The sequence below is a fragment of the Amborella trichopoda genome, chromosome 5 (assembly GCF_054954075.1).
Source record: "Amborella trichopoda isolate Santa Cruz 75 chromosome 5, AtrichopodaSantaCruz75HAP2 v2.0, whole genome shotgun sequence".
NCBI lineage: Eukaryota > Viridiplantae > Streptophyta > Magnoliopsida > Amborellales > Amborellaceae > Amborella > Amborella trichopoda.
The window spans coordinates 18,451,063-18,473,185 of record NC_142340.1 but is presented as its reverse complement, the minus strand read 5'-3'; the positions used below and the strand labels follow the sequence as shown (position 1 = coordinate 18,473,185).

The 22,123-nt window shown below is 40.3% G+C and overlaps 1 long non-coding RNA gene across 1 annotated transcript in view; it reads left to right on the top strand.

Moving 5' to 3' along the window:
* Positions 1-15,403, top strand: part of LOC148782001 (uncharacterized) — a 36,304-nt gene extending 20,901 nt beyond the window's left edge. The window contains exon 2 of the long non-coding RNA XR_016056071.1: positions 15,114-15,403. This is a non-coding gene — a long non-coding RNA (uncharacterized LOC148782001). The remainder of the gene's footprint in view (positions 1-15,113) is intronic.
* The last annotated feature ends 6,720 nt before the right edge of the window (positions 15,404-22,123 follow it).

The following is a 22,123-nucleotide window of genomic DNA, read 5'->3' as shown; positions in this document are numbered from 1 at the left end:
TTACGTCAGTATCAGTAAGGTCAAGAGCTACCTCTTCTTTGTGGCTTTTGCTAGTCGATTCCGCCCCAGCCGTGGTTTCTTCTATCTGGCCTGCACCCTCAATAGCCAGAACCTCGGCCACAAAAAGCTCAACTCCTTCATCTTCACGATTTGTGCCCGTGGGGGCAGCAACCTATTGGTACTCAGAGACATCATCAACCACATGCCCCTCTTATTGAATCATAACCCTTGCCTCAGTCGGGTCATTAAACCCCTGAAGTACCGAGGCCACATCAGCATCAGATTCCCTTCCCAGAGTTGTTGTTTCTGGGCCTTCAACCTCGTCAATCTCTATCGAAGCTGGCTCTGACTTAGGAACCACCCTTGGACTGAGAGGCACCTCCCCAAGGTCCGGAATCATTTCCCGATAATAAACAATTATAATGGGTTCAGAAGGGCCGGAGTCGTCGACTTCAGTCTTTGAAGAGGAAGAAAACAATTCAGGAGAGACAGAAGATGGTGGGGAAAGCGCAGAAGGTGATACTGGAGGACTTGCTAAAAGATCAGAGGAAGAAGAGCTACCTCCTGGTTCTGAGTTCACAAGAAGGTTGGCACCTCTGCGCCTCCGAGTACGCCCACTAAGTGTTGCCAGTGGTGGAGCATTTTCTTTTCTTTCCCCTTGCTGAAGAAGGGGTGGCCGCTTTAGAATCCCCTCCTTGAGAAGGTCTCTCAACCAGTTTAGTGTGGGGACCACTCTCGATCAGCACGTTCAAGTCCTGAATACGTCGCCCCTCATGACCTGGGACCCTTCGGCTCTCATTCCACTTGAAGACGGAACGAAGATTATAAAAAATACTCCTAATTCTCTCCTTCATCGCAAGAAATTTCGATGAGGTGTTGTCAGCCGCTATCTTGTGTGGAAACCCAAAAGCATGCCAGTTAGAAGGATATTTCAAGACAAAAACTTCGCCAAGAGCATGGGTATCCGCCAGTCTTCTCTGCCTGATATCCTGGTGCCAATTACCATTCTCCCCTTTCTAGGGGTGATCATCATCCCAATATCCTTTGCTGTTAATCCTCCATCAGTTTGCATAAGCCTCAGTTATTTAGACCCGCCTGTCAAAGTGAGGTAACACATACTTGCTGATCTCTATCATTTCTAGACATGTGGACCAAACTGTCCGTATGTGTTTTGGCAACCAGCACTCCCTGAGAGTCCCAAGCTTTTCTGTTTTCCCCGTGTTCACCTTGCGTCGATGTTTTTCGAAAAACAAGAAAAAGGGGTAGCTCTGATCAAGCCCATGCTGACGAGCGAATCGGTGAGGGACATACCCTTCTATTCTGACACTGTGTGGAGTTTAATAAGGAAGAATTCCTCCTCTGATGCTCAAGATGAACATGAGCTCCCTAATGGTTGTTGGAGCGCCATCTAGCTCCTTCCCCGATTCATCAATAGAAGCATGATCGGTGAAGCTCTCGACCAGAAATGGGACTCGTCGCATGTTTAAGGAGTCATTCCCAAATAAACTCCGAGCCTCCGTTGAGGTATGGAAGATAACCTTTTGGTCAGCAATCCTCATCAAGAAGAGCCACAGTTTACCCCACGAGCCTTGGTTCCTAACATAGGTGTTAGGGAAATAGGCCTCTGGCCACCCATACACGTAGTGGATGGGGACTGGAGTATTAAATCCCTGGGAAATGCCTTTCCTCCTACAATGCCCTTCCCTCCGTCTTTGCCTTTGAAGGCCTTTCCACGGGAGATGGCCCCTAAGCCATGGTAAATATTACATAAAACAGGTTGAGCAAGGGGATACTCATGCCCTCGTGCCATGTCATAGGCTACATAGAGAGTGCCTGGACGAATGTCATCCGGCCCTCCAGGGATCACAAATTTGCATAAAAATAAGGCTAAGAGGACACAATCATCAATGGTCTTGGATTCGTACACGGGAGGCGTCCTCTTCACGATGGACTTCCTTCGCCTCTTGAAGTATCCCGACTGCCTTCAGGATAGTTTGCACAAAAGAATTTCACCCATTCGGTGAAGGTTACTCGACCATTGCTAGATTTAGCATGGAGCAATTGGTAACCTTTGAAAATCCTTTGAAGATTGGCAGGCGGCTCTTCATCCCCCAAGCTAGCACCACCAAAGATGGTCGAGTTCTGGGGCACGAACTCATCATACATGGCCCCGATCAGTGGAAGGCCCCCAATAAATGAAGATCTAAGTAAGAGATCCCTGCTTCCCCATGCCCAAGAAGCTAGGTATTGCTGACATGACTTCATGTCTCAAGTAGTACCTTGACAGTCGTAGTAGTTGCCCGAACACTGGACTGCTGCTAGCAGAGAAGCACGTTCGAGAAGGCTTCTATGCGACACCAACACCTTGGCTTAGGTCTAGTTGCACGACCCTAAACTGCATTGTCCAAACTATGTGACCATAAACTGTAGCGGTGGGCCAGTTGCACGACCTTAAACTGCATGATCCTAGTTGTATGGCTTTAAATTACATAACCACGGTCCGAACTATACGACCATAAACTGTAGCGGAGGTCTAATTGAACGACCTTAAACTGAATGGTCCTAGTTGTATGACTTTAAAACTGCATAACCACAGTCCAAGCTATAGGACCCTAAACCATAGTGCGCGTCCTGGCTGCATGACGATAAACTGCATTGCACAGGTCCTTGAGGCATGACCTTAAAAGATGCCTCCACATACGCGCGCACACCTTTTATGTGCATTCTCACACACATCTTCCTTAACCGACCAGTTCATGTCCGTGCACCATCATTACTACCTCCATAGTGAGTCCATTCGTTTCATCATCCTCCATCATTCCTCAGTGAGTTTCACCCGCTCTCACAAAACGGCGAACCATCCCGTCACCTTTACTTGTCGTAAGCTAGTGGGTCACCACTTTTCACCCTCCTTTTATACATCATCCATCTTTCTTAGGTAGCCTCGTGCCATCTCCCCAAGTGACTTAAACCATTACCATACTCCTTCTATGGCCTCCACAGACTACTATCCATTTATATCACTGTCCAGCTATATGACTTTAAACCATAGTATATGTCCTGGCTGCATGATGTTAAAAGGGTTCGCACTGGTCCTGAAAGGATGACCCTAAACATGCCTTCATGAAAAATAAAGGGCATGGTGTATACCTTGATAAGGGAATGCCATGAGTAAAAATGACGAACAGACGTGGTCACGAAACCATGAGTAAAATAGTTCCGTGAATAAAAAAAATGGGCACAGTGAAAACCCAAAAGGGCATCATGAGTAAAAATGGAACGATAAGGGTGGACATGACCAAAAAGTCATGGGTAAAAGAGCCTCGAATGAAGAGGAAGTTGGTGAAATCAGTCTTTACGACACCGCCTCCTAGGTCCAAGTGAAAATCTGTAAAGGACACTTGGACCAATAAACAGATGCAACACTCGCCTCAATAGGTGTGTTCAGCCCACACTAAAAAAAAACCAACAAAATCTCTGGTGTCACAATACCAGGACCCAAAATATGAGCTTCAGGGAAAAGATTCTAACAGCATGAGTCCACTCACAAAAAGGACTCGTAGGACCGAAGAATCGTCATGAAAGCAAGAAAAGTCTCATGAGGAATAACATTATTCCCACGAGGTCACAAATACCCTCTGAAAATGCTAAAGATCACTACGAAGGAAAGAAACTAATAAAGCCAGGACAAACCTGCTAGAGATGTCAGCCAGCCTCGCCAATAGGCCTAGACTTTCGGGACCGGCTAACGAAACTACCCTCGACTGGACCCGGCAGATGGGACCTACAATGGTACTCTGATTGTCAAAAGAAAACCTGGTGTAGCAGCAAACAACACTGACCAAAGGTTCTTCAGCAAACAAACAAATAAGGAAATCATTTTGACAAGCCAAAAGACACCCCAAGAAGGCTAACTCAGCCATGACTTTGGATTTGCTATGTAACGACCTGCACAGTAGTGGGTAGGGGTTATACTCAAAGTTGGTCACATCGATAAACTGAGGTACCCTACCCACCAAGGAACAATTGGTGCACTATGCAGATGAGTGCCGACCAAAGGCTCTTTTGTTGTCTATCAAAGACAACGAAACTCATACCAAATGGGAACAATGCCCTTTAACACGACACTCAATTGCCAGACAGGCCTGATTCTGACTGACGAGGTCCATACAAAATCCTCAACTTCAGAATTACAAACAGTCCGCATGAGGGTGAGGACTTCGATAAGATCCCACAAAAAAGTCTCTTCTCCCCCTGCAGTCTCCACGGACGGACCCGCGAACAATGCATCCCTACTTCTGAGCATCTTAGTTGCACTATTGCGTGAATCTCCTCGGCGTTCACGTGGTCCTATGACTAGAAAGAAAAAAGTAATAAAGCTGAAGGAAATTTTTTGAATCTTGTCCTTCTCGCTTCTTTAGAAGTACAACATTCGACGGGGCAAGCTGTTTGAACACATTTTTCAGCACCTTGGTCCCTGATGTGGAATAAAGAGGAAGGATGGTAATAAAGCCTACAAAATTGTGGAAAATTCGACAGTCTCAGAATTGCTCTGGAGTTAGTCAAGTTCTTCTTCATCATTTCAGAAGGCCACCTGCCAAGTTTCATCGCGATTAGAGATGTCTAAGGCAGTGAACACAAAGAAACAATTTCAGAAGAATAGGTCTCTAACACCCTGAAATGGACCCCATGACTAAAACTATATTTTTGGTGCGTCAAACAGCTGTGGGACTACCACCATTGGATCTGGTACGGTCGAAACCTCTATGGGTCAAGTTTCGGCCTAATTGGGTACTCAAGGACAAAGTTACGGGTAAAATACCAAAAACAAGTAGGCTGCATATTATTCCCGTGTGGCCACTTTGCACCAAAACACCAATAAAGGTGACTGTTTTCACAGTCATGGACAGTGACTTTCGAGGCCCAAATCTCACTCGTTCCAAGTCAGATCGTGCTCAAATTTTGTGAACGTGTTCATCTTGTCAAGACGAGCATTTTGATATGTGGTACGCCCCGTGACGATAACCGAGCAGGGAGAAAAACTAGAGAGAAGTTGTTGATCTGTGAGGAAGATTGCAGAAAATTTAGCAGTAGCACGCTTCACTCCGGTGGCCAAATCACGACTCTCGCATACCCGATCGACATGAAACTAATGGCATTATGTGTGTAAGGTCCGAAGCTATCTCTGGTCCGAACCCCACGTACGATGAACGGTTGGATTTCACACACGAAGGCATCAAATCTACTATAAAATTTGACCGTCGAATTTCAAGATTCCGGCCAAAAGCTCAAGATGACAAAATCTTCATCTTGACACAAAATTGAGCTGTGTTTGTTGCAACGTGATCGTGATGGCATGCTCAATGTGATTCATCGAAGAAAATGAAGAAAACATCAAGAAACGAGCACACAATTGATCCAAAGTTTTCAAGATTCAAGCAAATTTCAAGTTTTATGATCATGGCTTAAAAACATGATTCATGGCTCGAAATTGGTATCAAGTCGATCGCCATGACGAGCACTACAAGAAAATAATCATCTTTCGATCAAAGGTGCATCAGGATGACCCTAGATCAGTCATGGAGCATGGACTATTCTAAAACTTAACACTTTGTTAGGCAGCGGCAAAACAGTCTTTTTGTACCCATTTTTAGAATTTTTTTAATTCAATTAAATTGTAATTATCTTCAATTCTAGGTAATTGTTGGATGTACACCCATATTTTAGCCCAATTCTATATAAGCATGCAAAGCCAAATTGTAAAGGACCTTCGGCTCATTTCACGCAACCATCAATAAAGTTTCAATTCTGAGCTCGTGGGTGTCTTGAAGAGAGAGAGAAGAGAGAAAGAAAGGGCCGGTACCCTTCAATAAGGTAATTTTCTCTGTTCAATGTCCTCCCCTCTTTCTCTCTCTTCTTCCTCTTTCTCTCTCTTCTTCCTCTTTCCCTCTCCTCTCCTCTTTTCTCATCTTTATCTCCCTTTTTCTCTCTTTTTCTCATCTTTATCTCTCTTTCTCTCTCTTCTTCTGATATCTATCTCCCCTTCTTTCTCTTCTCATCTTTATCTCTTTGTCTCTCTCCTCTCTGCTTAAACACAATCGGCGATGCCTAACGTCCCCTGTGTCTTACTCTCTCCTCTCTTCTTAAGCACATCCAGTGATGCCTAGCGACGCTTGTGTCCTTCTCTCTCCTTTTTCCTCAAACACAACCGCCGATGACTAGTGTCGACTGTATCTTTCATCTTCTAACTCAGTCGGCGATGACTAGCGCCGACTGTGTCCTTTCTCTTCTCTTCTTCTTACTCAGCCGGTGATGACTAGCATCGACTGTATCTTTCTTCTTCTCCTCTTCTCCTAACACAACTGGCGATGCCTAGCGTTGACTGTGTCCTTCTTTCTCTGCTCTTCTTCTAACCCAGCCGGCGATGCTTAGCGCCGACTGTGTCCTTCCTTCCCCCTCTTCTTCCAACACAACCGACAAAGCATAATGCCGACTGTGTCCTCTCTCTCCCTTCTGTCACACTGCTGCATGTGCTCTATCTCTCTCTCTCTCTCTCTCTCTCTCTCTCTCTTTTCTTTTCTCTCTTCAGGCCACAACCAACGATGACTATTACCGACTGTGTTTCTTCCTCCTTCTCCCATTGCCGTCTATATTTGTCTTTGCCCTTTCTTTCCATACTCTCTCACGCTCTCTTCTCCCTTCCTTCTCTCATCCCTATTCTTTCTATTCTTTTCTCCTCTTATTTTACTTTTTATTCTCCCTTTATGATTTTTATATTTTCTACTATTACTTCGTTTGGTTAAGATGGGTCGAGATTAGCCTTCCGTGGTAACGTCTGTTGTTTAGCCGTAATGTTGTTTTGCCACTCATAGTTACTGTGCCCTCTTTACTGCAATGATAGATTAACCATCGTGTCTAGCTAACTCAGTATTGATGCTGTCATCTAGTAGTAATTCTGTTGAGCCGGTCTGAGTTACCGATCCCGTTTTACTGCCACGCCAGGTCAATTATTTACCAGCTTAGTCACTGTGTTGATCTCCCTCTTCAGTCCAATTCTTCTCTCCCCCATCTTTCTTCTCTCATTATTTTCTTCTTCTTTGAATGTGTATGCCCTGCCCCGTATGTATTCATCAAGAAGGCAAGGTGAGGTATTTGACCCACCTATCTTATAACATTTTCCATATTTGTGTGATTGCAAAAAACTGGAGAATACATGTCAAGGAAGGCGATTCCGAACCAGTTTCACTACTGGGGGGCTTTCTTTGTGATCTAAGAGGGCGCCCACGCCAGCCAGCCCGAGTAAGTCCCGAATTCACCTTAAATTCCTCTCTCATCGATTGATAATACTTGCCCTTGTTCTCAAACTAGTTTTTAAAGAGAGCGATCTCAAAGTCCCAGGACTCCCCAAAACTCGAGACGTGTGCCGCTCGATCATCCAGATCTGGAGGGCGAGATCGAGACATTTAACCAGCAAGAGGAGGGGCCGAAGAAGACAAAGCCTCATCTCGCCTTGGGGGGATGGGGATACCCCTTAAAGCATATATCTTTCCCTCCTCGTGATCGGAGGCAGATTTTGCCTCCACATGCTTTTCCGAGGCGAAGGACTCCTCACTTGATGATTCAACCTCAAGGGCAGCAAGAACAAGAGATGGAGGGGAAGGTATATCTACTTCATTCAACACCCAAGTTTCTTCCGAGATCCCATTTTCTTCTGTCAGAGGTCGGGAGTGGGGGCTGCCGCTTTGGAAGCCCTAACAGAAGGCGGCTCAATTTTAGAAGACTGGGCTTTCAATGGTTCAGAAGAGTTGTCCTGAAGGTGCGACTCTCTGCATGTCTGGGATGATCTCGTGGAAACTCATGCCTAGGTGGGGGTTCCCTCCTTTAATCCCATCTTTTTCTTGTTCGAATCTTTAGTCAGCGCCTCCTATATGGGTGGGAAAGTTGGAACCTTAGTCCTCTCCTCACCTTAATCAGTGGATGATCAGCCCATCGCCATATCACCACCCGGTGCAATTGATCCCTCCAGTATAGCTACAGTCGGGGGTACCATGTATGTCTGGTTCTTCCTTTTCTTCTGAGCTGGATGATCTACTGTCGACTCCTCTCCCACATAAGGAGCAACCTTCTTCTTCGAATTTTGGGGAGTTGGGTCTTTTGTTGTTTGATCTCCTGAAGGGGAAGGACTCTTCCTCTTTGTCAAGGGCTCACACGCAAATTCATCTTGTGGAGGAGATGCCCTCCTCTCTTGCCTTTTCTTTTTGCTTGAAGGATCACGCGCCAATCTTCCCCTTGTAGCAGGAGGATTCATGGCTTCCCTCTTGCCTTTGGATTTTTCGACGGGAGTAGGAGCTGGGTCGGTTGCCTCAACTTCAACCAATTCGTTGAGATCTCGAATAAAAGGGCCCGCAGGTCCCTTTGAGACTCGCGGATCAATCTCTAGTAATTTCTCCAGATAATGATAAAAGATGCATTTGTCTTCCCCGAAACATCCTCTTCAACCAAAGGACCCATTGAACGTTCAATACTGACATTGTTTCATTTATCAAGAAACTGAGTCCCGGTGGCCCACCCTATATCCACATTGGTGATCTTGAACTTGTAATAAGTATAGTATGCTCCATCCACCCTCATTTGATGAAATTTCAATTAAAAGGGTTTTATGAAAATCCCGTTTGATAGTTATCTTACCAAAGGCAATAGGAGTATGTCTTATACACCTCTTTGTTGTAATGGGAGATGATGACTTAACGTCCCAGACCCAAAGGCATGCAAGAATCCCACATGATCTTAATGCAAGGACCGAGCCAATTGTGTCGTCTGGTGAACTCATAAACTACATGACAACCTTAATCTATCCTATGTTGTCTGGAAAGTCAATGGGGATTATACAGCTCGATATACCTGTGAACCCCGATCCTTAAAGGAAGAAGGCCTCCTCGAACACTCTGTAGGTACATCATGCCTCTTTGTGTGGGAGGATCCAAGCCAGCCCGATATGGTTGTTCGTCAGCATAAAAATGATGCTCCGGACCCCCTATCAGGAATGACTTCTTTAAAAAATGTCTTTCGCCATGAAATAGCTTCCTTGCGTCATGGTCTGAATGAAATACTGCCTGACGGCCCATAAGAAGAAGTAGATATGGAAAAACATCGGCGTTACTCCCACTTCGGGATTTGTAGGTGCATGGGAAGTAAGCACCTATCCAGCCATATACATAATGGCTAGTGAAAGGAGTGCGCATGTTCCCCAACATCTTTTAAAGATTGCTCCCTACTCGTAACTCGTGATAAATGCTGCACAAAATGGATTGAGCCAGGGCGTATCTATAGCCTTCATCCATATTACACACCGCATAAAGGCACTCAGGCCTAATTACATATCCCCTTGACCCCGGAAGAACAAAGTGGCAAAGGAATAAGGCCAAATAGGTTGCCAAGTAAAGAATATTGTTTAGCTTTACGGGGCCTGGAGGCACATCAGCCAGTAAAGCCCAGGGTTTGTTATTTGCATTCTAACTAGGGTTGGTTGGTTCATTTGCGGCCTTCCACATGTCAAAAAAGTGGTTGATCTAGACTTGGAAGTAAACGTTCTTATTTTTGTTCTTGATGACCGCAACCAACTTCGCAAACTTTTCAGAGAGCCCTTACAAGCACTCTAGTCTTCGCAGACTTCGGTAGCTTTTACCTCCAAAAATGATCTTGTTCTCAGGAGAAAACTCCTAATAGCGGTCTCTTAAAATAGAGAGATCGCCAATGAAATGAAGATTCAAAAGGGACATCCCTGCTTCCCCTCGATTGAAAAAGTTATAGTTGGTCTCTGAACACCAAGTTTTTAGATATGCTAAAACTACATTCCCACACCTATCATAAGGATAGGCAGAATATTTACAGGTGCCTATGAGCCCTACCACAAGGAGGGTCTCTCTGTAGTGGGCACACACTTCTCGTGTTCAGCTATAGTAGCCCCGAATGAAACTAGTCTCGCATTCACATCAAAATCCCTCTTCATGCCATTTCACTTTCTAGTCATAAATCAAGTAGCCTAGAATAGGGAAGGACTCTGAACCAGATACATTCTTATGTGCAAAGTGAAGAAGTAGAGGTTTTTGATCTGAACTATGATGGGATCGATGTGTAATTTCTCCGCATTCTGTGGAGTCTACCGAGAAGTTGATAGAAACAGACCATTGAAGCTCCGTTGGGTATTTTCCATTGTCTTCACTTACGGGGTCATGACGAGGAAACTCGACACCCCAACATTGGCCTCTCCAATTTTCCTCACTGTTAAGGAAGGCCTTCTGATCTCATGATACCTAAGGAGGCAATCCAATTTTAAAAGGATGCTCTTAGAAATAAAAACCATGAGTTTGGGATTCCCAACCTACGACCAATGCTTTTGTGGCTCAGCTCAAAGGCTAATATCCTTAGACTTGATGATTACAAGCCTATGGTTCCCAACTCACGACCAATGTCTTTGTGGCTCAGGTCAAAGGTTCGATCCTTAAACTTGATATTTAAAGGCCTATGGTTCCCAACCTAAGACCAATACCTTAGTGGCTTAGGTCAAAGGTTCGATCCTTATAAACGATGATTATAAGTCTATGGTCCCAACCTACGACCAATGCCTTTGTGGTTCAGGTCAAAGGTTCGATCTTAGACTTGATATTTACAGGTCTATGGTTCCCAACCTACGACCAATGCCTTTGTGGCTTAGGTTAAAGATTCGATCCTAAACTCAATGTTTACAAGTCTATGGTTCCCAACCTACGACCAATGCCTTTGTGTCTTAGGTCAAAGGTTCGATCCTTAGACTCGATAATTACAAGTCTATGGTTCCCAACGTATGACCAATTCCTTCATGGCTTAGGTCCTAGGTTCGATCCTTTAGACTCAATGTTTACAGGTCTATGGTTCCCAACCTACGACCAATGCCTTTGTGGCTTTGGTCAAATGTTCGATCATTAGACTCGATGATTACAAGTCTATGGCTCCCAACCTATGACCAATGCCTTCGTGGCTCAGGTCAAAGGTTTGATCCTTAGAACTCAATGATTACAGGTCTATGGTTCCCAACTTACAACCAATGCCTTCGTGGCTCAAGTCAAAGGTTCAATCCTTAGACTCAATACCTATAGGTTCATGGTTCCAAGCTACGACACATGACTACAAGGCTTAAGTCTACGGTTTGATCCTTAGGTCCTATAAAACTGTGATTTTTTACTAACGGTCAAAACTTGTGAGGGTTTAGACCAAAGGGTTTGATCCCTTAACTCAATATCCCAAACCCCGACCAATGTCTTTCCAAAGGTCATGACTCAATTGAAGTATTCAACTCACAACTAATGTTATAAGAGAAAAATCGATGAGGGCTTAATGAAAAGAAGTCCCAAATTTCCTTAATAACAAGAAGATTCACCGAAATCTCAAGAAATTTGTAATAGATTTCCAGAAATTTGGACATAACCTCCCCATGGAAATTAAATCCTCAAAAATCCCATGTGCCAAGTTGAAGTTGGGGCAATAGCCAGAAGCATCAACCGAGACAAAAAAGGAGGTATAAACCCCAGAAAATCGCTGGACCAATCTCTCTGTCGTGAGCAAATACTCAGGAATCAGTTTACGACCAGGAAGAAGAAAGGAAAAAGGGGGAAAATGAAGAACAAGAAGGGGCCCTTGTGAAGAGTCTTGTTGGAATACTTAAAGGGGATACCAGAAGGAAGGAAGGTTTTCCTATAAGATGATAATGAGTGAAAGGGTTTGAGAAGATGAAAGAGAGAGTGTTTGGGGAAACTGTGACGCTTGGGTCTTATACCTTGATTCGTGCTAAAAAGATGGTAGGATAATGATGGTTTCTCATAGTTTTACCAAACTGCCCCTGCTTAAATAATGAAGGACGTTATGACTTAGGGATTTTACTCATTTACCCTTGATATTTCTCAAAAAGATAGGGATATCGAGATTGAGTTTGAAATTTGGAACACGAACTAATGGTATGGGTTCCATGAATGCAAAATGATGCAAAAATGCCATAGGAAATTGAAGACGCAAAATGTGAACACAATGATGAGAAATAAGAGCTTCATTGATGGAAGTTTAAGAGATTGAGCCCTTACAATTGTTCAGAAAAAAAAAAAAAAAGAAAAAGAAAGAAAAAAGGGAACAAAAGGGGAAAGAGAGGAGCCGACTAATTTCGCTCAAGTCAGGGCTAGTTCCCTGAAGCGAAGTAGTTCCATGACCCTGGAGAGCTTTCCTGTCATTGAGCCCAGGGCCTCCTTCGCATGCTCAGCTTCTCCTTAGATGTCTGACATACTCCGGTAATGCTCCACCTCCCGGCGTAGCGGAGACTCCACCTCTCGAAGATGAGCAATCTCCTGGGAATTGACGTCCTTCATGAGGCCTACCTCCAATGCTGCCTCGGGGACATCTTCCTCGTCCTCAGAGGAGATGCTCATGGACTTTAAGTTTGCCAGACTTTTGCGGTTGCTTTCCCCGTGAGCATCAATTGGGGGAGGAATGTTAACGGAACGCTCTTCACTACCCAAGAATGGGGTAGTGAGGTGAGGGCTAAGACGGGTCTCCAAGTGACAAGGGAACTTAGGGGATGCCATGGTTAAAGATATGAGATGCGACATACCCCCTTTCTATCTCAGATTTATAGGCCTTTCATGAGGGATCCGAAGGGTTGTTTCTTAGGAATATGAGGAAATCATGATTCGAATGGCCATCCGCATTTTGATAAAGAAGGTTCGAGGAAATTTCAAGGCATGCGTAAGGAAGAGTAATGATGGTAAGGCCACCCAAACCACCAGTCGTTACGTGCTCTAGGGACATTTCCCATGCACACGAACATACGTGACAGTTTTGTTGGGTGTGCTGTCAGTCACATACAAGGACCAGAAGCATTTTGATACTGATATAATAACCAAGCTTCACACAAGGCTTAAGGAAATACCCCATGTGATGCAAATTGACCAAGATCCATTATATGAAAGGCTTGATATGCTTAAAGGAATCTTGACTCGTCGGTTAGTCCTCAAAAAGGACTTAACTCACGACTGATAATACCAGAAACCCATCAGCTAAACATAGTCAAGGTTGATATAAATGGGGAAGCCATCTCCTTTTGAGACATGTTCTAGGATACATATACTCCTATGGCTCTTTATACGCCTATCCATGTGATTTGTGGAGGAATATATACGACTTAATATTGGCATCCACTGTTGGTTATGCACATATGCCATAATTTATGATCAATGCTAGGAGATCATGAAGACGTTTTTATTTGAGACGAAACTCCAGAATGCATATATTCCCTAGCACAAAAATGGCTCTCTATTGGATATTGGAGGAGTTATGAGAGAGATGTGATATGGCTTTTTAAAAAGATCCATCATATGTTGAAATAATGGGGTTTTGACTGATGGAGCTTAAAGGAAACCTCGTCATAATATATTGAGATGAATTCCTATATATATAGATGTATGTATTATATTAAGGCCTTATGTGCCTTAAGGTCCAAGGGTGGCTTAGATGATATTTGGACCTTGCTTAACCCATATCCGTATCCATCGTCAGTTCGGATATACCTTAATTGGCAGCTTGACAGTTAGAGCTTGAAAGCTCTATGTCTCGTGCTTTTCAGACATAACGACATTCGACTATTGATATTGTAATTTCTCCCTTAATGTGAGTAATTTCTCAAGAAATTAGGACCATTGCATCCTTGATTTGATCACCCTTAAAAGGTGAGAAAATGTTGTATGCAAGAAAAAGAAAGTATATTCAACATGATGAACAGAAAAGTAAACCAACGATTAATAAAAAGAAGATATGCCCTAGTCTTTCTCATCAGCCAACTTGACTGATTCGCAAGATTGCATATTTAAAATTCAAAAGAGAGATGGTTAGCCACATCACATGGATGTGAATTTGAATTTGCATATGGTTAATGGTTGACTGTAGAGGATAAGAACAAATCCAAACTTTATGCGTGATTGAGATTGGGGTTATCAGATTTACCCATGGTTTTAATTCATGTGAAGCCTTGAGTACAAATTCAAATCCATGAAATCCGTTCGTTTGAACTAGAAGATCAATTCACAAATTTGAATTCACGTAGAAGATAAGGACAAAGTGAAGATTCAGTGTGTAGGTGAGGAAGATGATAAGCATCATCAAGAGATCAACGATGGAGATGATATTTGGTGGCTATCAAAGAGAGATCAAAGGTTATCATCTGGAAAAGGTTATAAAATCAGGGTGGGGCGTTGGGAATGGCGTTCGCATATTTTTCCAGGATATAGGTACTCTTTGAGAGGACATATCTCATAGGTTGATCAAGTACTGAGATAGAGTGAGAGAAGAGAGAGAAAAGAGAGAGAAACAAGAAAGAAATCGATTCCGTGCTTTGATATACCTGCTTGAAACCCGTTTTCTGAAAGGGACATGGATGTAGGATTAGCATCCCTGCTATAGATTCAGTATATGGGTTGATATCCCATCCGATGTTCTCTCTTTTTATATGTTTGTACGTATTATTTTGTTAGATACGTATATATAGGCCTTAAGGCTATAATCAAGAGTAGTTGGCCTTATTTGATTTTTATCGCATTATTTGGTCAATATAAATTGTAACAGGAGATTAAACGCTTAGACCTATTCTGTTACCAATATATAACATAAAAACACATGCTTTCATAATATGTGATGCATGGGCGAATTTGGCCCCGAATGTGTTGTCCTCTGATAAAGTATTTAATTGGAGTTTTAAATTATATTGTCTTTTTTAAAACATCGAATACCCCTTTTTCATACTGCAATGCATCTTTTCGGAGCGTCTAGAAGTGCACAATCATGAACCATCATAGGCATTGGACATTATGTACTTTGACTTCTTTTTCTTTTTTTTATAGCTTAAAACTATTATATTTCATTTATTTAGTTAATTTTTGTTCTCAATGAGTACTTGCAACTCATGAACTTTCAAATTCAAATATTTTTAGTTTTGAAGTACTTCAAATTCAAATTTTTATAGTTTTGAAGTACTTAACATGTATGACTGCAATGTCTTTTGCAGTACTTAACGTGTATGCTTGCACTGTCTTTTGCAGGTAACAAATGTCGTTTTATCTTATAACTAGGGTGTCAGACCATTTGAAGCTGAAGGCATTGTTGTTAAATTTGGTTCGCCCTCGACCCAAAAGAAGCAAAGCATGTTTACATGACCCCATGATTTTTCACTTTACGCCCGAAATTTTGCGTGTTTCGGTAGAAAAGATGTATAATATAGATATGTGTCAATTAAAAGATAAACTTTGGTCATAGGACTTTGTACACGATAATAGCAATGATCTAATGCAACGGTTGTATCATAGTATAATGCAATGACACTTCTAGAAAATCATGTTAGTGGTATTTGTATGACCCCAAATTTGCACACACACTCTCTTCATATCAATAATCAAACCCAAAAAAAAAAAAAAATTTCAATTTGAACCCTAGATATGGTCAAAATGAGTCCCTTCTAAAAACAAATCTAGACCATTCATTTTGTGAATTTCAAGATCATAGCCTTTATAAACTTAAAATCATTTTTTTCTTTTTTAACATTGTTCATCTAATGATAATAAAGCCATCCAAAAAAACTGGAAATGAAAAAAATCCTTCTAAGGCTAGATCTAAGCATCTCACCAAAATGAACGGGCTATGTTAATTGGGCTAAAAAAATACTTTCTACGTTGTGTTTTCAAATTTTCTTTTTTTTGGCAATTGTTCATTAGAATAAAATGACTTATATATTTCAAAACTTGGATCAAACAAATGGTCATAAGATGGTTTTTTAAGGTTGTTGCATCATATTATTATACAACGATTGCATGAAATAATTGCTCTAATTTTAATGATGCACATATTGTTTTTTGACTATTTGTTGTATAAAAGAAGTTTGGATGGGTATGAGTTGGGATTACAAAATGTTGAATGAAGGTTTGAAACTCTTGAATATTTCGTTCAAACTTTGAATATTTCAATGTCAGTAAGTATATTATATTTTTTAATTTTTCATTTGTAACAAATTTATTTATTATTAAATTTTTAATTTTTAGTTTACAAATTGTATATAATTTTAGAGAAATGATCCTATAGGACTCTCTCCCACGTATGTGTGTAGTACTCCAAATGATTACCATTAAATTTGGTACGGATCTCTAAAAAAGTCAAGTTTCATACTCATGTGATAATTTTTTTAGAGATCCATACCAAATTTAATGGTGATCCTTTAATATCCTCCATACATGTTTGGAAGAGGTTCCCATAAATCGTTACTCTTTATAAAAATATCCATTTTAAATTTTTTTAAAAAATCCTTAAATCTTCTCACGATAATCGAGAACTTCTTCTTTCTCCTCCTTCCACAAAAAAGAGTGACAGTTTATTTTCTGAAATTTTCGAAATAGAATCTTCTTAGATTCTTAATTCAGAGCTCCTTCTTTCTCATCCTTCCACAAAAAAAAAAATTCACAGTGCACAGGGCCGCAGATTCCTTTGCGTCTTTGCCTACTGTGGGCACCCATTCCATGCCTCTCTCTAGCGCGGCACCCATTCCATCCTCTTTCAAATCTCTTTTACCTTTGTTTTAACCAGCAGCCAACACACACTCTACTCTCTCTAGTTTGGGATGGTTTTGAAGAAAACCACCATCATAGTAGTATTCGCTCTCTCTCTAGTTTGGGAAGAGAAATGGATCATCCACAGAGAAGAGAGAAGGGGAAGAAAGTAAAAGATTAATCATAGTAAAAAATATTAAAGTCAATCAATTGTAAAATTTATTAGATGTGATTAAATTTAAGATGGACGGTTCCAAACGTCACAGTAACAAAATGTATTGAAAAGACGCATGATCATCCCCTTTTGTTTTATCGTTATAGCGAAACAAAGCATATTGTCTTCCTTGAAAGGATAAGCACGGTCCATCTGCCTTGATTAATAGTGTGCCAAGCCGTGCAAAAATAAAAACAATTTTAATTCTACGGCTTAAGAAGGGGATGTCCAAATGGGGCCTAAGTGTTTACCCATATGGACACAGATATTGTGATTGCAGGTCTTACTCAGTGCTTCACAAGAGAAAGAGGGTATGGATGGGTATCATACATAGCAAAAATGAGTATATTATATAACCTAAAAAATATATAGCACATGGATGGGTATCATCTCCCTTACCCCCTTTCCATAATCTATCCATCACCATGGTGGATGGCGGGTGGTGTCCGTTTCCATAATCTATCCATCGCCATTGTGGATGGCGGGTTGTGTTTTATAGAGAAAAATGTCAGTGAATGCCCACCTATTTTTAGAGAGAGAAATTGAATCAAAATAAGAGAGAGAAAACCAATTTAAAACAAGAGAGTAGGTGAGTTTTTTACCTTGGATTTCATTAAACTATATTTTTAACGTTTAAGAGAGATAAAGTAGGATCAAAACAAGAGATTCCTTGAATTACTCTGTTGTTAAGAGAGAGAAAATTGGATTAAAACAAAACAGTCTAGAGAGAACCAAAACAATTTAGAGAGAAAAACTCATTTGAATTTTGAATTGGGTATGCCAAGCCTTTGGACCAAGTTCTTTATTTCCCCTCTTTACTTTTTAATCCTAATGCTTTTGGTAATGACGCCATTGTAAACATAGCCGTTACACAGAGAGAGTTGTTTTATACAAATCATGGGTGAAAGCAGTGGTTTAAAAAGGGGATCGGTGACCCCGATCGGGCATCTCAAACACCCATCTGGATTGGCGAATCGGCGATCCGGATCGAAAATCGTCTGAATCGGTCAGATTAAACCTTAAAAAAAATCTGAAAAAATTATTAAAATTCATTATAAATGTTGTTTTTTAGGAGTTCAATATGAAATGAGGGTACTCCATTAAGAATTTTAATTTCCTTGCATGAATATGCGAATATTGATATGTTCTTTCCCTGCATGAACTACTATTTACTATTTAATGTACATCACATAAAAGGATAAACATAGAATTATCATGGATTAAGTATATCATCATACATGAACTACAATAAAGCATTTAACATACGATCTAAAAATAAAATGACAGACGACGTTGTTTTTCATCTAGGTCACGCTGGTGCCATTGATTGAATTCACGTGACAATTCATTGACTCAATCTAAAAACGAATCATCCAAATTAGTGGGCACCTGACTATACCCAAATCCCTGAGTGTTAGTGTTTTGTTGTGGTCCTAATCCAAAATCCCCGAAGCTTGTCCATCCTTCATGCTCACCTACACTATCATGCTCATCCCTACCTTCTTGTTGTTGGAACTCGATATGTAAATAATTTGGCTGGGATTGGGTGGCTTCAGAATCATCATCTCTTTCATTTTCCCTTAGACCCTCTTCCCACTCTCCCTCATTAGGTGTAATATCACCGACATCTCTGACGAATTGTGGATATGTTGGCGGGCTGCTTCCTCTTTCACGCTGTTCATCACCTTCTTTAAGATCTTCCCCACCGATAGCTTTAAAGAACGCTCTCTTGTACAACACTGGCTCATCTTCTTCTACTACCCATTGTTCTGCTGTGCATGTGACAAATATTATGTCCAAGTCTATCGACCCATAGTCTTCAAGCTTCCTTTTTATTTGTCGCTCTCGGAGGTTTAAATTGTAATGAACGTAGACTAGTTTATGAAGCTTCTCCAAAGCGAGTTGATTCCTTCTAGTAGTGTGCAACCATTGGAACGTACTCAAGTTTCGCTCACAGTATCAGAACATGTCTGGGAGAGCACCTTGATTGTTTTCCTCTTTAGGTGAGGTGCATCACTACCATATATCTCCCACCATTCAGCTGGATTAAAATGCAAAAAGTAGTATAAGGGCAAGAACAATTCATAAGAATAAATCTATAAATGAACAAAATATTAGTTAGGGGATAACCTAGATCCATCTTAGTTCGAGAATTCTTGGAAAGTCTAGTTGCAAAGGATCCTATAGCATCCCTATACATAGCAAGCTAAAACAAAATATTTCGTTTTAATGCATTATCCCTCACAAATATAACAACTCAATCAAGTTCTTACCGAAATATTAAATAATACCTCTTGTATTGCTGCTACCTGGTTTCGGTGACTTCTCTCCAACTTGGCAATAATGTATCTGACCCCTTCCATAATCTTGTGGGGATGTTCAGGTGTTAAGTAGAAAATTTTTGGGTTGAAGTAGTAACCTGGAAAATATATAGATAGAGAAATGTCATTTAAAATTTCATAAAAAAATAATTTACAATGAAACATTCTAATGATATAAATATATATTTACCTGCTTAATGAATTGGACGTCCAAATTTGGTGCTCTACCTTCTTTCTATAATATCGATGACTTTACTAGCAAAACTAAACTTCTCCGCAATAGCTGATTTGGCCGTCTCGATACCTTCATAAAGGATGCCCATGGTAGCTTTCTTGTCAGCATCCACCATTCTTAACACCGTGACCAAAGGGGCAGTGGTCTCTATGATACCAGAACATCGAGATCAGAACCTCCTATTTGAGACTATGCCGTCCACTTTTAGCCCGGTACTAGACTTCGAGAGACAGTCATATAACCACTCTTCACTGGTAAAAAATATCTTTATTGCACATTCAGAATCCCGAATGGAGTCCACAGCCAAGTAATTTGTCGCAAACCGGGTTATGGTAGGCCTGATTATCTCTTTTTTCTTAGACTATTCTCTGAACAAAAATAAAATTTTAGAATGGTTATATATAAATCTTGACACCAACCTCGCTTCCTGTAAAGTCTCCTTCACAATTTTGATCTCACCGATCTCCTCTAACATCAGATCGATGATGTGTGTAACACACGGGGTCCATACTAGATGCTTCCTCTGATCCATCAACTTGCTGCCCACAGAAACATATGCACGTGCATTGTCCGTAATAAACTGGACTACATGCTTATCTCCCACCTCCTCCACTGTCTGATCATTTAGTCATACGTAGAAGTTTGCATCATTCTTCGTCCCTGTACGTCTTTGCTGGACAAAAAAGCTGTACCTTTGGGGAATAGGCCAAGAAGTTTACAAACTCCTTTTTGTTAACTTTATTAAACCAACCATCACTCATGAGACAACTCTGTTTATATTTTTTAATCTACTTTCTAACTTCTTCCACCTTTTCATCCAATATTGGCCCACTGAGCTCATATGCCGTCGGGGGTTTTACCCCGGGCTCGGCTCTCTAGATTGCGTTAACCATAGGTGGAAAATATGGGCTATTGACTGCATCAAAAGGGATCCCTTTATCGTAGAACCATTTTCCTATATATCTGCCCAACATGTTTCTCGTACCTTTCACCATGCCTTTGAGGGTCATCTGTTATGACTTAGGTTTTGAAAGAAATGGGTCTATACGACCATGACCTGCAATACTGGTACTCTTAGATAAGCTAGAAACAATTTCTTCAATGTCTGATTCCTCTTGATACATATTTCCACCAACCTCTCTATACATATTTGAGTTGGACTCGCCATACATGCTCGAGCTCATGCATGTCTGAGCTAGGCCCACCATGCATGCCCATGTCATAACCACCAGGCATTCTAAACCCGCGTTCTTTCTGGTATGTTTCATGTAAACTCATTCTTGTGGCCATCTCCAAGTCATTATTATATTTCTCTTCTGGATCATTTCTGCTTGATGGTGTATATAAACTAGCTATCTCCTCATCCATCATCTGCTTTGCAATTTTTTTTACCTTTGGTATCCTTGAGAAATGCCACTATCTGCTTTCTTACATTATTAGAGATACTATTGCACGTAGACACATCTCCCTTAACCCCTGCCAAGTGTTGCTTGAACCTATGTACCCCACTACTTATCACTCTCTGGCAGTAATTACAAATAATTGTCTTTTTTGTTGGGATCAAGTCTGACCCCATGTTGCCATGCAGGGTCTTCTGCAGATCTTGCCATGGTTCAACTTTAAAATATAAAAGGTTAAAAATTAACCTGACAGTTCAACATGAAAAATAATCACCATGTGTCGTGATAATATGTAGGGGTAGTTCATGAAGTTATATTTGTTGTTAATGCAAAATATTTCTATTGACAAAAATATTTTAATTGCTACTGAAAAAAATAATTTATTTATGCAACATTATAGATAAAAATAGCCTATATCAGCTACTACATATAGAACAATAAATTTACATTAATATAGTATCAATAAAAAATATATTTACAATGGTATAGTAATTCACAATGCCAGTACACATGGACTTGTCACAAATCTTCATTTTGACAAACATGAATTAGTTCTTACTGAGAAAAAAAAAATATTTTTGCAACATGATAGATAAAAAAAAGTCTGTATAAGTCACACATAGAATCAAGAAAAAAATTACATTAATATAGCCATCCATAATGCCACTATACGTATATTTGACACAAAAAACATTTACAATGATATAGTCATTCATAATGCCACAAATAAAATTTACAATGACATAGTTGGCACAATCCCAACTCGATTGAAATGATCACAAATAGTCGTACATCTCAATTACAAATATGCAAGATAATATAATAAAAATGCAAGCTCCAAACATGGCTACAACTCAATTATCAAGAACATACATTTTTTGTATTAAAAATTTAATAATAAAATTGAAAATTGCAAGATAATATAATTATCATACATGCCACGATTTTTTTATAATGATATTCACTTTAATTCCTCATGATAATATATCTTAACAACATGTATTTTTTGCATTAAAAATTTTAAAAATTAAAATTACAGTTTTAATGCAAAATTGCATTAAAAATATAATACAGTTTAACAACATGTATTTTTTAACGTATTTTTTTGCATTAACAACAAATTAAAAAATACAGTTTTACATTAAAAATATAATAACATGCCACGATTTTTTTACAATGATATTTGCTTTAATTCCTCATGATAATACAGTTTAACAACATGTATTTTTGCATTAAAAATTTAAAAATTTTAAAATACATTTTTTATACAAAACTGCATTAAAAATATAATACAGTTTAACAATATGTATTTGTTAATGTATTTTTTTGCATTAACAACAAATTAA